Consider the following 13,993-nt stretch of genomic DNA (forward strand, 5'->3'; position numbering starts at 1 on the left):
ATCAAAGGTTTGTTGGGGTGGAAAGCTCCAGATTCTGATGGGTTTTATATGGATTTCTTCAAAAAAATTTGGTCTTGTGTCAAGCCTGATGTTATTAACATGTTTGATGAGTTCTATCGCAACTCCAGACTGCCTATTCAAACCCACTTGGCAATTATTTCTTTAATTTTGCAAGATGCTGCTGCCACTGATATCTCTAGGTTTCGCCCAATTTCTGTTATGAGTGCCCTTTATCGGGTGATTGCCAAGGTGTTGTGTAATAACCACGATTTTTTTTAAACGTAAGTGATTTGGGGTCTGGGATCCAAGTTGTGGATCCGGGACCCATAAAGGGGTCTTTATATATATATTTATTTCGTAAAACCTATATGTACTTACATAAGTGCAAAATTTTTTAATTAGGCGAATTATTTAAGAGATAACTACGTATATATATATATATAGCAAATTCGAGGACGGATCCATATTGATGGGGGTGAAAAATTTTATGTTTAGTGTGAAATTAAAATTTTATAAAAATTTTAATAATTATTTATTTTTTTACCTATCCGAGGATCCACAGTTGGATCCATTCGGATCCAACTTGTGGATCCATGTAGTTTGGGGCCGGGTTACGGGTCCCGAGTTCGGACCCGAGCCCCACCCCATGACAACCCTTTTAAAGAAAGGGGCAACCCGATAAGGGTTGCCCGTTAGGTCTTCAGCAAAGCAAGAAAGGCGCAAGAGGGGGGGGGGGTTCGACATTAAAAAGGGAGGTGGAAGAGGGGGTCTCACCCTCTTCCCTCATCTTTCTTTTCTCCCTTTCCTCATCTCTCGCCCTCGATCTCTCTCTCCCTCTATCTCTCTCTCTCTGTCGAGTTGGGTGAGAGGGGGTCGCCGACGAGCTGCGGCAACCCACATCCACCATCGCCGACCTCCAGCGAGCTTCCCTTGTAACGGAAGTGAGAGGAGCATCACCAGCCGACCCTCTGCTTTGCGTTCCCAGCCTCCGATCGCCGGAAAAACTTAAAAGGTACGGGTTCTCTCTCTTGAAATCGAATGAGAAAAGGGATATGGACTGGATTTCATGAAATATTTTGAGGGAAAATCTCATCTTGAACTTCATGGTTCTTTTTGTTTTCTTTTGGGCTTTCGGTGGGTCGAGTTTGTTTTGGTATACCAAGAAAGTGGCGCCAGTGGATGCTGTTTTGCCTGGTGTCCCCGACTTTGGATGCTGTTTTCCAAGGTTTCGATGGATGGTGTTGTTTCCTGATATCGGTCGAGGGCTAAGTTTGGAACCCGGTAATAAAGTATAAATTGTGTGTGAAGTTACCCCGGGAACCCTACTTGACCTCGAGGATTGTACCCGTTTGGTGTATCCGCGAGCAATGATAAATTAAAAAGAGGAACTTAAAGATTGTGTGCATTTAATAGGACATGCATATGGAAAGAGGGGAGCTTAAATGAAAGATAATATGGGTTCATGCATTATAAATCATGCATATTCTTGCTCTGCACTAGTTCATGCATGTTTACTTGTACACTTGGTTGTTATACATTGATCATTGCATGATGTTGATCTCCCTTACAGTCAAATGCCTTTATTGATTAAATTGTAATCATTGTTACTCACTTAGTGTTCCCTCATGCTTAATGTTTATTTTATTGTTGCATAATTGGTTAATTGCCCTATAAATTGATTATAATTGTATACTTCTAAAATATTACATGGATCTTATTTATGCTCTTTTTCTTATTTGATTCATTAGGGAAACCTGTACGCAGAATTCCTCGGATTTCTGACCCTCTCATTTTATTGGTTTTTCCCAGGCACAGGTGATCAGTGAAGTCGACTCGCTTCTGAGGGATACGAGGGTCACATTTGTTTTAGACGGCTTCACTTACGGACAGAGTGACTCTACTTGTGTTTTCTTTTAGTTCTTCTGATTTCCTGTAATTTGATATTTCACTTTTGACATTGAACATATTACTCTTATTGATTCATTAATAAAATAGTTCAGTGGATTGGTTATGATTGATAAATGTAAGTTGCTTTGTGGTGTGTGGTTATCCAACTGAAATTGGAACTGTAGGGACCCCAGGTCTCTGAAAAGTTTTCTGCAACTCTTAGAAAAAAAAAATATTCCGCATTTTTCAAAGGTAGGAGTTGGGGTCGTTAAAGGTTTGGTATCAGAGCCACCACAAAAACTTACACTTTTATCACCTTTCTTGTGTTAAATTTCTAAATTTTGGTATATGAGCCCTGTCCTGAAGCGTCGACAAGTTTGACTCATCCTCCAGAGCAGTCTTCTTCACTGGTATGGCTATTTAATACTTTTACTTTAAGTATGGGAATTTTGTGTGATTGATTGAAATTATACTTTAATATTCCTTGTTGTGAATTTAAAAGTCTTGGTGTGATATCATGAACAACTATTATTCGTAGTCAACCCTAAGGGGGTAGGATCAGTAGGAGTCTAATTTGTGGTAGGGATGTACGTTGTAGATGTCACATTATACTCGCATAGGTGTTTCGTCCTCTACTGCGGCTCCCACGAACTGGCATGAGCAAAGGGATTTCATGATGGAAGCCATTCATACCTTGACGGAGACCATGACGGCTCAAGCGACACAAACAGCGCAAGCGTTGCAAGCGGCCCAGAACCTCCAGGCGACACAGGCTGCACAAACGGCCCAAGCGGCATAGGCTGCACAGGCAGCCGCGCAGGCAGCGACTCGTGACCCTCCTGTCAATATTGTTCCAAACGCGGGTGGCATATCTTTCAAAAGGTTTCTGAAGTTGGACCCGCCTTCCTTTTCAGGAGAGGCAAACCCAGAGGTAGCGGAGAACTGGGTTGAGGAGTTGGAACGGGTGTTCGACGTCTTGTCTGTTCCTGAAGACAGAAAGACATCTTTTGGCACGTACCGTCTGAAGGGCGATGCCAATAAGTGGTGGGACACCCTGCGGAGAGTGAAGTTCGCCGATTGGGACGAGATCCCCTGGGAGACGTTTAGGGAAGAGTTTCTAGACACGTATTTCCCCGCGTACGCCGAGGAACAGATGCAACGGGAGTTCCTTGATTTGACTCAGGGAACCATGAGTCTGGTAGATTACACTACCAAGTTTCGGAGTCTCGAGAGGTACTGTCCGAACCTCTTTAGAAATGAAAAGGCAAGAGCATCGAAGTTCGTGCACGGACTAAAGGATGGATTACGAGCTCGCGTACTGTCAGGTCGGCCTCCTACCTTGGCCGATGCGATTGAGTCAGCCACGGTTCTGACCAAGGACTGGGAGAGGTCTAAGAATGTATCACAAAAGGGAGGCACGAATGGAGGGAATGCTTCGGGCGGAAAGAGGAAGTACCCGTTTATAGGCGAAAAGACTCAGGTTGGCAAGAGGCAGCGAACCCAGGAAGGACGTCAGCAGGGCGCGCATCAGGGACAACCTCAGCAGAGGCAACAACAGGGGAAAGCCCAATCCATGTGTCGCAGATGTAATGAGAGTCATCCTCAGGGTTTTTGTCCGATGTTCAAGGGAGTTTGCTACCGGTGCCAGCAGTCAGGGCACATTGCTCCCTACTGTCCCAACCCGCCAGCAGCTCAGGGGAGACAGCAGCAGCAATTACAACAACAACAACCACAGAGACCTCAGCAACAACAAGGCCAATGAAAGACCAACGGGAGAGTTTATGCCGTTACGACTACTACACAGGACGATCAGGTTGATCTGGTCTAAGGTATCTTCTTGTTGTCAATCGTTAGGCTCGTGTGATGTTTTAGTTTGGCACTACCGATACTTATTTAGTACGTTTTAAATTTCGTGGACGAAATTCTTTTAAGGGGGTAGGGATGTAATAACCATGATTTTTTTTAAACGTAAGTGATTTGGGGCCTGGGATCCAAGTCATGGATCCGGGACCCATAAATGGGTCTTTATATATATATATTTATTTCGTAAAACCTATATGTACTTACATAAGTGCAAAAAATTTTAATTAGGCGAATTATTTAAGAGATAACTACGTATATAATGTATATATATAAATATAGCAAATTCGAGGATCCACAGTTGGATCCACTTGGATCCAACTTACGGATCCATATTGATGGGGGTTAAAAATTTTATGTTTAGTGTGAAATTAAAATTTTATAAAAATTTTAATATTTTTTTTTACCTAATCGAGGATCCATAGTTGGATCCATTCGGATCCAACTTGTGGATCCATGTAGTTTGGGGCCGGGTTACGGGTCCCGGGTTCGGACCCGAGCCCCACCCCATGACAACCCTTTTAAAGAAAGGGGCAACCCGATAAGGGTTTCCCGTTAGGTCTTTAGCAAAGCAAGAAAGGCGAAAGATGGGGGGGGGGGGGGGTTACGTAACCGAAACCCCACTCATCTCGGCAAGAAGGGGGGGGGGGGGGGTCGGCATTAAAAAGGGTGGTGGAAGAGGGGGTCTCACCCTCTTCCCTCATCTTTCTTTTCTCCCTTCCCTCATCTCTTGCCCTCGATCTCTCTCTCTCTCCCTCCCTCTATCTCTCTCTCTCTCTGTCGAGTTGGGTGAGAGGGGGTCACCGGCGAGCTGTGGCAACCCACATCCACCATCGCCGACCTCCAGCGAGCTTCCCTTATCACGGCAGTGAGAGGAGCATCACCAGCCGACCCTCTGCTTTGCGTTCCCAGCCTCCGATCGCCGGAAAAACTTAAAAGGTACGGGTTCTCTCTCTTGAAATCGAATCAGAAAAGGGATATGGACTGGATTTCATGAAATATTTTAAGGGGAAATCTCATCTTGAACTTCATGGTTCTTTTTGTTTTCTTTTGGGCTTTCGGTGGGTCGAGTTTGTTTTGGTATACCAAGAAAGTGGCGCCAGTGGATGCTGTTTTGCCTGGTGTCTCCGACTTTGGATGCTGTTTTCAAAGGTTCCGATGGATGGTGCTGTTTTCTGATATCGGTCGAGGGCTAAGTTTGGAACCCGGTAATAAAGTATAAATTGTGTGTGAAGTTACACCGGGAACCCTACTTGACCTCGGGGATTGTACCCGTTTGGTGTATTCGCGAGCAATGATAAATTAAAAAGAGGAACTTAAAGACTGTGTGCATTTAATAGGAGATGCATATGGAAAGAGGGGAGCTTAAATGAAAGATAATATGGGTTCATGCATTATAAATCATGCATATTCTTGCTCTGCACTAGTTCATGCATGTTTACCTGTTCACTTGGTTGTTATACATTGATCATTGCATGATGTTGATCTCCCTTACAGTCAAATGCCTTTATTGATTAAATTATAATCACTGTTACTCACTTAGTGTTCCCTCATGCTTAATGTTTATTTTATTGTTGCATAATTGGTTAATTGCCCTATAAATTGATTATAATTGTATACTTCTAAAATATTACATGGATCTTATTTATGCTCTTTTTCTTATTTGATTCATTAGGGAAACCTGTACGCAGAATTCCTCGGATTTCTGACCCTCCCATTTTATTGGTTTTTCCCAGGTACAGGTGATCAGTGAAGTCGACTCGCTTCTGAGGGATACGAGGGTCACATTTGTTTTAGACGGCTTCACTTACGGACAGAGTGACTCTACTTGTGTTTTCTTTTAGTTCTTCTGATTTCCTGTAATTTGATATTTCACTTTTGACATTGAACATATTACTCTTATTGATTCATTAATAAAAGAGTTCAGTTGATTGGTTATGATTGATAAATGTAAGTTGCTTTGTGGTGTGTGGTTATCCAACTGAAATTGGAACTGTAGGGACCCCAGGTCTCTGGAAAGTTTTCCGCAACTCTTAGAAAAAAAAATATTCCGCATTTTTCAAAGGTAGGAGTTGGGGTCGTTACAGGTTTGGTATCAGAGCCACCACAAAACTTACACTTTTATCATCTTTCTTTTGTTAAATTTCTAAATTTTGGTATATGAGCCCTGTCTTGAAGCGTCGACAAGTGTGACTCATCCTCAAGAGCAGTCTTCTTCACTGGTATGGCTATTTAATACTTTTACTTTAAGTATGGGAATTTTGTGTGATTGATTGAAATTATACTTTAATATTCCTTGTTGTGAATTTAAAAGTCTTGGTGTGATATCATGAACAACTATTATTCGTAGTCAACCCTAAGGGGGTAGGATCAGTAGGAGTCTAATTTGTGGTAGGGATGTACGTTGTAGATGTCACATTATACTCGCAGAGGTGCTTCGTCCTCTACTGCTGCTCCCACGAACTGGCAGGAGCAAAGGGATTTCATGATGGAAGCCATTCATACCTTGACGGAGACCATGACGGCTCAGGCGACACAAACAGCGCAAGCGTTGCAAGCGGCCCAGAACCTCCAGGCGACACAAGCTGCACAAACGGCCCAAGCGACACAGGCTGCACAGGCAGCCGTGCAGGCAGCGACTCGTGACCCTCCTGTCAATATTGTTCCAAACGCGGGTGGCGTATCTTTCAAAAGGTTTCTGAAGTTGGACCCGCCTTCCTTTTCAGGAGAGGCAAACCCAGAGGCAGCGGAGAACTGGGTTGAGGAGTTGGAACGAGTGTTCGACGTCTTGTCTGTTCCTGAAGACAGAAAGACATCTTTTGGCACGTACCGTCTGAAGGGCGATGCCAATAAGTGGTGGGACACCCTGCGGAGAGTGAAGTTCATCGATTGGGACGAGATCCCCTGGGAGACGTTCAGGGAAGAGTTTCTAGACACGTATTTCCCCGCGTACGCCGAGGAACAGATGCAATAGGAGTTCCTTGATTTGACTCAGGGAACCATGAGTCTGGTAGATTACACTACCAAGTTTCAGAGTCTCGAGAGGTACTGTTTGAACCTCTTTAGAAATGAAAAGGCAAGAGCATCGAAGTTTGTGCACGGACTAAAGGATGGATTACGAGCTCGCGTACTGTCAGGTCGGCCTCCTACCTTGGCCGATGCGATTGAGTCAGCCACGGTTCTGACCAAGGACTGGGAGAGGTCTAGGAATGTATCACAAAAGAAAGGCACAAATGGAGGGAATGCTTCGAGCGGAAAGAGGAAGTACCCGGTGATAGGCGAAAAGACTCAGGTTGGCAAGAGGCAGCGAACCCAGGAAGGACGTCAGCAGGGCGCGCATCAGGCACAACCTCAGCAGAGGCAACAACAGGGGAAAGCCCAATACATGTGTCGCAGATGTAATGAGAGTCATCCTCAGGGTTTTTGTCCGATGTTCAAGGGAGTTTGCTACCGGTGCCAGCAGTCAGGGCACATCGCTCCCTACTGTCCCAACCCGCCAGCAGCTCAGGGGGGACAACAGCAGCAATTACAACAACAACAACCACAGAGAGCTCAGCAACAACAAGGCCAACGAAAGACCAACGGGAGAGTTTATGCCGTTACGACTACTACACAGGACGATCAGGTTGATCTGGTCTAAGGTATCTTCTTGTTGTCAATCGTTAGGCTCGTGTGATGTTTTAGTTTGGCACTACCGATACTTATTTAGTACGTTTTAAATTTCGTGGACGAAATTCTTTTAAGGGGGTAGGGATGTAATAACCATGATTTTTTTTAAACGTAAGTGATTTGGGGCCTGGGATCCAAGTCGTGGATCCGGGACCCATAAAGGGGTCTTTATATATATATTTATTTCGTAAAACCTATATGTACTTACATAAGTGCAAAAAATTTTAATTAGGCGAATTATTTAAGAGATAACTACGTATATAATGTATATATATATAGCAAATTCGAGGATCCACAGTTGGATCCACATTGATGGGGGTTAAAAATTTTATGTTTAGTGTGAAATTAAAATTTTATAAAAATTTTAATATTTTTTTTTTACCTATCTGAGGATCCACACTTGGATCCATTCGGATCCAACTTGTGGATCCATGTAGTTTGGGGCCGGGTTACGGGTCCCGGGTTCGGACCAGAGCCCCACCCCATGACAACCCTTTTAAAGAAAGGGGCAACCCGATAAGGGTTACCCGTTAGGTCTTCAGCAAAGCAAGAAAGGCGCAAGAGGGGGGGGGGGGTTCGACATTAAAAAGGGAGGTGGAAGAGGGGGTCTCACCCTCTTCCCTCATCTTTCTTTTCTCCCTTCCCTCGATCTCTCGCTCCCTCTATCTCTCTCTCTGTCGAGTTGGGTGAGAGGGGGTCGCCGACGAGCTGCGGCAACCCACATCCACCATCGCCGACCTCCAGCGAGCTTCCCTTGTAACGGCAGTGAGAGGAGCATCACCAGCCGACCCTCTGCTTTGCGTTCCCAGCATCCGATCGCCGGAAAAACTTAAAAGGTACGGGTTCTCTCTCTTGAAATCGAATGAGAAAAGGGATATGGACTAGATTTCATGAAATATTTTGAGGGGAAATCTCATCTTGAACTTCATGGTTCTTTTTGTTTTCTTTTGGGCTTTCGGTGGGTCGAGTTTGTTTTGGTATACCAAGAAAGTGGCGCCAGTGGATGCTGTTTTGCCTGGTGTCCCTGACTTTGAATGTTGTTTTCAAAGGTTCCGATGGATGGTGCTGTTTCCTGATATCGGTCGAGGGCTAAGTTTGGAACCCGGTAATAAAGTATAAATTGTGTGTGAAGTTACCCCGGGAACCCTACTTGACCTCGGGGATTGTACCCGTTTGGTGTATCCGCGAGCAATGATAAATTAAAAAGAGGAACTTAAAGATTGTGTGCATTTAATAGGACATGCATATGGAAAGAGGGGAGCTTAAATGAAAGATAACATGGGATCATGCATTATAAATCATGCATATTCTTGCTCTGCACTAGTTCATGCATGTTTACCTGTTCACTTGGTTGTTATACATTGATCATTGCATGATGTTGATCTCCCTTACAGTCAAATGCCTTTATTGATTAAATTATAATCACTGTTACTCACTTAGTGTTCCCTCATGCTTAATGTTTATTTTATTGTTGCATAACTGGTTAATTGCCCTATAAATTGGTTATAATTGTATCCTTCTAAAATATTACATAGATCTTATTTATGTTCTTTTTCTTATTTGATTCATTAGGGAAACCTGTACGCAGAATTCCTCGAATTTTTGACCCTCTCATTTTATTGGTTTTTCTCAGGCACAGGTGATCAGTGAAGTCGACTCGCTTCTGAGGGATACGAGGGTCACATTTGTTTTAGACGGCTTCACTTACGGACAAAGTGGCTCTACTTGTGTTTTCTTTTAGTTCTTCTGATTTCCTGTAATTTGATATTTCACTTTTGACATTGTATATATTACTCTTATTGATTCATTAATAAAAGAGTTCAGTGGATTGGTTATGATTGATAAATGTAAGTTGCTTTGTGGTGTGTGGTTATCCAATTGAAATTGGAACTGTAGGGACCCCAGGTCTCTGGGAAGTTTTCCGCAACTCTTAGAAAAAAAAATATTCCGCATTTTTTGAACTCTCAGTTTGCTTTTATTCACAATAAGAGGATTCATCATTCTTTCATCTTGGCCTCTGAAGTCATTCACTCCTTACATCTTAGTGGTCAACCCTATTTTTCTCTTAAATTAGATTTTCATAAAGCCTTTGATCCTGTGCATTGGCCCTTCTTATTTCAAATGTTATCCAATTTTAGCATTGGTCGTCATTCTTCTGGGTGGGTGAGGGAATTGGTATCTAATGCTCAGACCATGATTAAGATTAACGACATTAGAGGTGGCCAGATCAAGTTGGGGCATGAATTACGGCAAGGCTGTCCTCTCTCGCCTTTGTTGTTCAATGCCATTGCTGAGGGTCTCGTATGTTGCTTAAGTGTGTTGCGGAGAAGCGCCTGATAGATCCTTTAGATGTTCCAGATTTTTTGGACCATATTCTTATTTATAATGATGATATGATTATTTTTAGGCAAGCAAACATGCAACAAATGCTTAGATTCAAACTTATTCTCCAGTTCTTTCTATCTCTTTCTGGGCTTTCCCTAAATGATAGCAAATGCTCTCTTACTATGTTCAATGTTGAGTCTTCTATGCTTGCAGCGAGACAACAAATTTTTAATTGTGCAATCTCTGAGTTGCCGATGACGTATTTGGGTCTGCCGTTACAAGTGAAGCACCTCTCCTCCACTGCTTGGGCTCCAACTATTCAAAACGTGAAAAAAGAAGCTTTTTTCGTGGCAGATGTCTTATCTCTTCATCGTTGGCCGCTTGACTTTTATCAGACATGTTCTTTCTTCTATCCTTACATTTTTCATGTCAATGTTCATGATGTTTGTGGGTGTGGAGAAGCAGATTTGTCGTTTAATGGCAGATTTCCATTGGTCTAGGTGTCAACTCTAGGGTAAATGCCATTTGGTTGGTTGGCGAACGGTGGTGTTACCTAGGAGTATGGCTGACTTAGGTGTTTTTGCTCAAGACAGAGGAGTATTTCTCTTGTGGCCAAGCATTGTTGAATGACCCATCCACCAGGTTCTCCATGTACTCGTTTGCTTCATGCTAAATATGGTGATCCTGATTTATCTCTTTTTTGTCATGGAACCCGGGGGTTGGCGATCTCGCACTTGCGAAGCATGTGGCTGAGAGCCTTATCGTTCTTCAGAGATCAAATTGGGGATGCAGAAAATTATGATCAATGGTTGCAATGAGCGATTACGCCAAATGGTGTATTTCACACCCACAAAGTGTATAGATCGTTGCTTCCTCCGAGGGCAGATTGGTTCCCTAAGTGTGTGTTATGGGCTAAGGGCCCTTCCCCAAGATCTCGGGGCTTGGCGTGGTTAATTTTGCATGACAGGGTTCAGACTCACAGTTATTTCAAGAAGTTGGGATTTCAGTTTCCTATCTTATGTGTGCTTTGTCAAGCTGCTAAACAAACTACATCTCATCTATTCTAGTCATGCCTAACATTTGTGACCCTATTTAATAGGATGTGGAGATCTTCGGACGTAATTGTCAAAGAGGAGTCTTTTACGCTTGATTTGCTCCTAGGCCCTGTTGGAATTAGACGATGCAAGCGGTGGAGACTGATCTGGAAGACGTAGTTGCTTACTACTTGGTGGTTTGTTTGGATGGCACACAATGATGCTATTTTTTGTCAAATTCTGGTTGTCCTTAATAATCTTGTCCATAAAATCCTGGTTGATGTATATGTGATTCTACGTATGCATCTTAGAGAACTCTCCTTCCCTCTGATCAACGTTCACTCATCGGTGATTCCTTCTAATCCAGCAGATCCTGGTTGAGCTTGGCTTTGTTGTCTGTTGCTATCTGTCTGTAGTTTCTTTTTCTTTAGCTTCTTATTTTTCTATAGTTTATTTTTTTTTTCAATCTTGTTTGGTTCATGGGTTCAACATTTTGTTGATCTTCATGAGTGGTAATGTTGATCTTCTTTCGTCTCTCTCTCTCTCTCGAATAGCTGCCTACCCCCATATGTAGATACACTAGCCACACACAAAAAAGACTTTTAGTAGTGGTCGCTGACTGCTGCTAAATACCATTTTAATAATAAATGATAAAAAAATATGCAATGTGAGAATGAGTATGCCAGATGGGGGTAGGCAGCTACTCGAGGTTGTTTTTGGCTTGCATCTTAACTTCTCATCAAAACATGATGCTAAATGAGCTCCTCACCTGAGTTGGGTGCGATCACGGTTGAAACACTGACACCCTTGGTGCGCGTTGGAACATGATTCACTTATCCCTATCTTCGCACCCTAATTAAAGTCATACCTTTTGTGAGATCTCTTTGTTTTAAGTTGTTTTTATGAAATCCAACACCATAGATGAATTCAATGTGGTCGATTTGATAAGAATCAACCCTAAATCATTTTTTAACCAAAATTTATCATTTTTTTACCCAAAATCTTGCAAAGCAGCAATTAAAATGCTATCTTCATTAAACTATGCATTAGGATTGCATCTACCAGGTCAGATTTGATGAAAACAACAAGTGGTGATGAAATCTTACAATAGCTATGACATTAGGGTATGAAGATAGGGATTAAGTGGATCCAATTATGTTGACATTGGATCCAAGTGCTCGACCCAAGATGTGTGTGTGTGTGTGTGTGGGGGGGGGGGGGGTAGGTTGTCTATGCAGCCTAAAGCTCAAAAAGTCAAGCCTAAAGCAAAACTAGTAAACAAACTGGATTTGTGTACAAGCAAAAATACTTCAATGAAGCCAACCCGCCTAACCCGAAAGTACATATGTTTAAAAGGGCTCAACCGGAGCCTGAGCTCAAAAAGACTTGGACCAAACCCAAACACGACAAATATTGGGTTGGGTTCTCAGAGTGACAACATGAGATCGAGCATGTGGCCCCCCTACAGGTATCGGGTCGGGTCAGGTCGGCCATGATGTCCACCCTTAGTTTTACCCCAGGCTTATCCGAGTGATCTAGATCGAAGCGGACATGTTTGGTGGATCCTGATTTCTTTAGTTCGTAAATGTGCAATCTTTTCCTGATGATCTCTCTTATGGACAGTTGCTTCACATCTTCAAGAATATGGCAATTTAATTGCTTGAATGTGCTTCTCATCTGCCTTGGATCAGTTCGCCCACTTGGCCTTTATGGCTGCAACATGTGCCCTTGTCATAGGTTCATGTAAAACATTGTCTTCATGATCAATGAGGCGGCACACACTTTTGCTTCGGTCATGAGCAATCACAGTTGAAAATCCAAAAGTTGTGACTATTGATCTTGAGACCGACTTTCACAAGATTCAAAGAAGAAGCATTCTCAAGTGATAATGACAATAACAACTTGCACCTTCTTGGGTTTCATTAAAATTGAGAATGTCCTATGATTGAGAATTGCAATCAAAAGAAGAGCAGATTAGGTGATCTGACAAATCACTTTAAGCAACTAATTTGACATCTTCACCGTCCAGTGATTATCTCACAAGGATCTCATGGTCTTTGTGAATATTCTCAACGTTGAGGATGCCAAATCACTTTCCTAAAAGTGATTTGATTTGGCAGATCACTTGATCTGCTCTCAATCACAGTGTATTGCAAACATGGCCTGCTCTTGGCATATTCGTAAAAATGAAACCAGAATGCAAAAAAACACACACATATAGGTAGATGCCATGCTTGATGCTATGTGCCCAGGACTTCAAGTCAATGGTGAGCAAGACCCTAAACCCAAATGAGAATTACGAGTATATGGGCAATAGGCTAAGTTTCTGGCTACTAGCTGCACCCATCGTACAACCTAGCCTTCCTTTTTATAATAGAAGATAGGGGGTGGTTACTGAATGTGATCTCTTTACATTCACGTAACCTCCACCCCACTAACACCCATTAAGAGCCCACTAACAACCCACTAACCCTATCCATGGTGTCAAACCAGGTCACCCTATGGGTTGGACCCAAACCCGAATTGTCCAACATTCTTCCACTTGACCCATTTACACTAAAAGGTACTAAATCGAAGTTTATATCGTTATCTTGGCTTAGCTCTTCATGTTGGTTCACATGCTATCCTGTATTACAAGAATGAATCATATGAGTCATGGAGATGATCACCTCTTTATGAAATATCATATTTTAATGTACTACAATACAAATTTTTTTCAATGCTTTAGCATAATAAGATTACCTTTATGAATAAGTTGATCTATAAATTATTCTCTTAGACCTTTTAATATTGTTATTCTATTATTCTCTCTAACCATATGAGAGATCTTTTATGAAAAATTAATAATACACAAAGTCATAGAGAATCAATTAATTTTTACAAATGTGAGCACATAATGTATTAGCATACATTAGAAGGAATAAAAAAGACCCATCCCCTTTACATGTTGGGAATACAATCTCAGTGCTAGCCCTTTAGTAAGGAGATCCATAGTCATTTCCTTCATATCAATTGTATCAATACATACCATATGATTCTCAATCTGTTTTTTAATAATAAAGTACTTTAACTTCATATGTCGATACAAGGTTGATCTCTTGTTGTTATTTAATAAGGACACGACTACTTCATTATCACAAAAGATCTTTAGTGGTCACTCAATAGAGTCCATAATCTCAAGACCCATAATGAAGTTTCTTATCCAAATGGCCTGAGAC

Source organism: Nuphar pumila, chromosome 2, assembly GCF_984573655.1.
Source record: "Nuphar pumila chromosome 2, dmNupPumi1.hap1.1, whole genome shotgun sequence".
Lineage (NCBI taxonomy): Eukaryota > Viridiplantae > Streptophyta > Magnoliopsida > Nymphaeales > Nymphaeaceae > Nuphar > Nuphar pumila.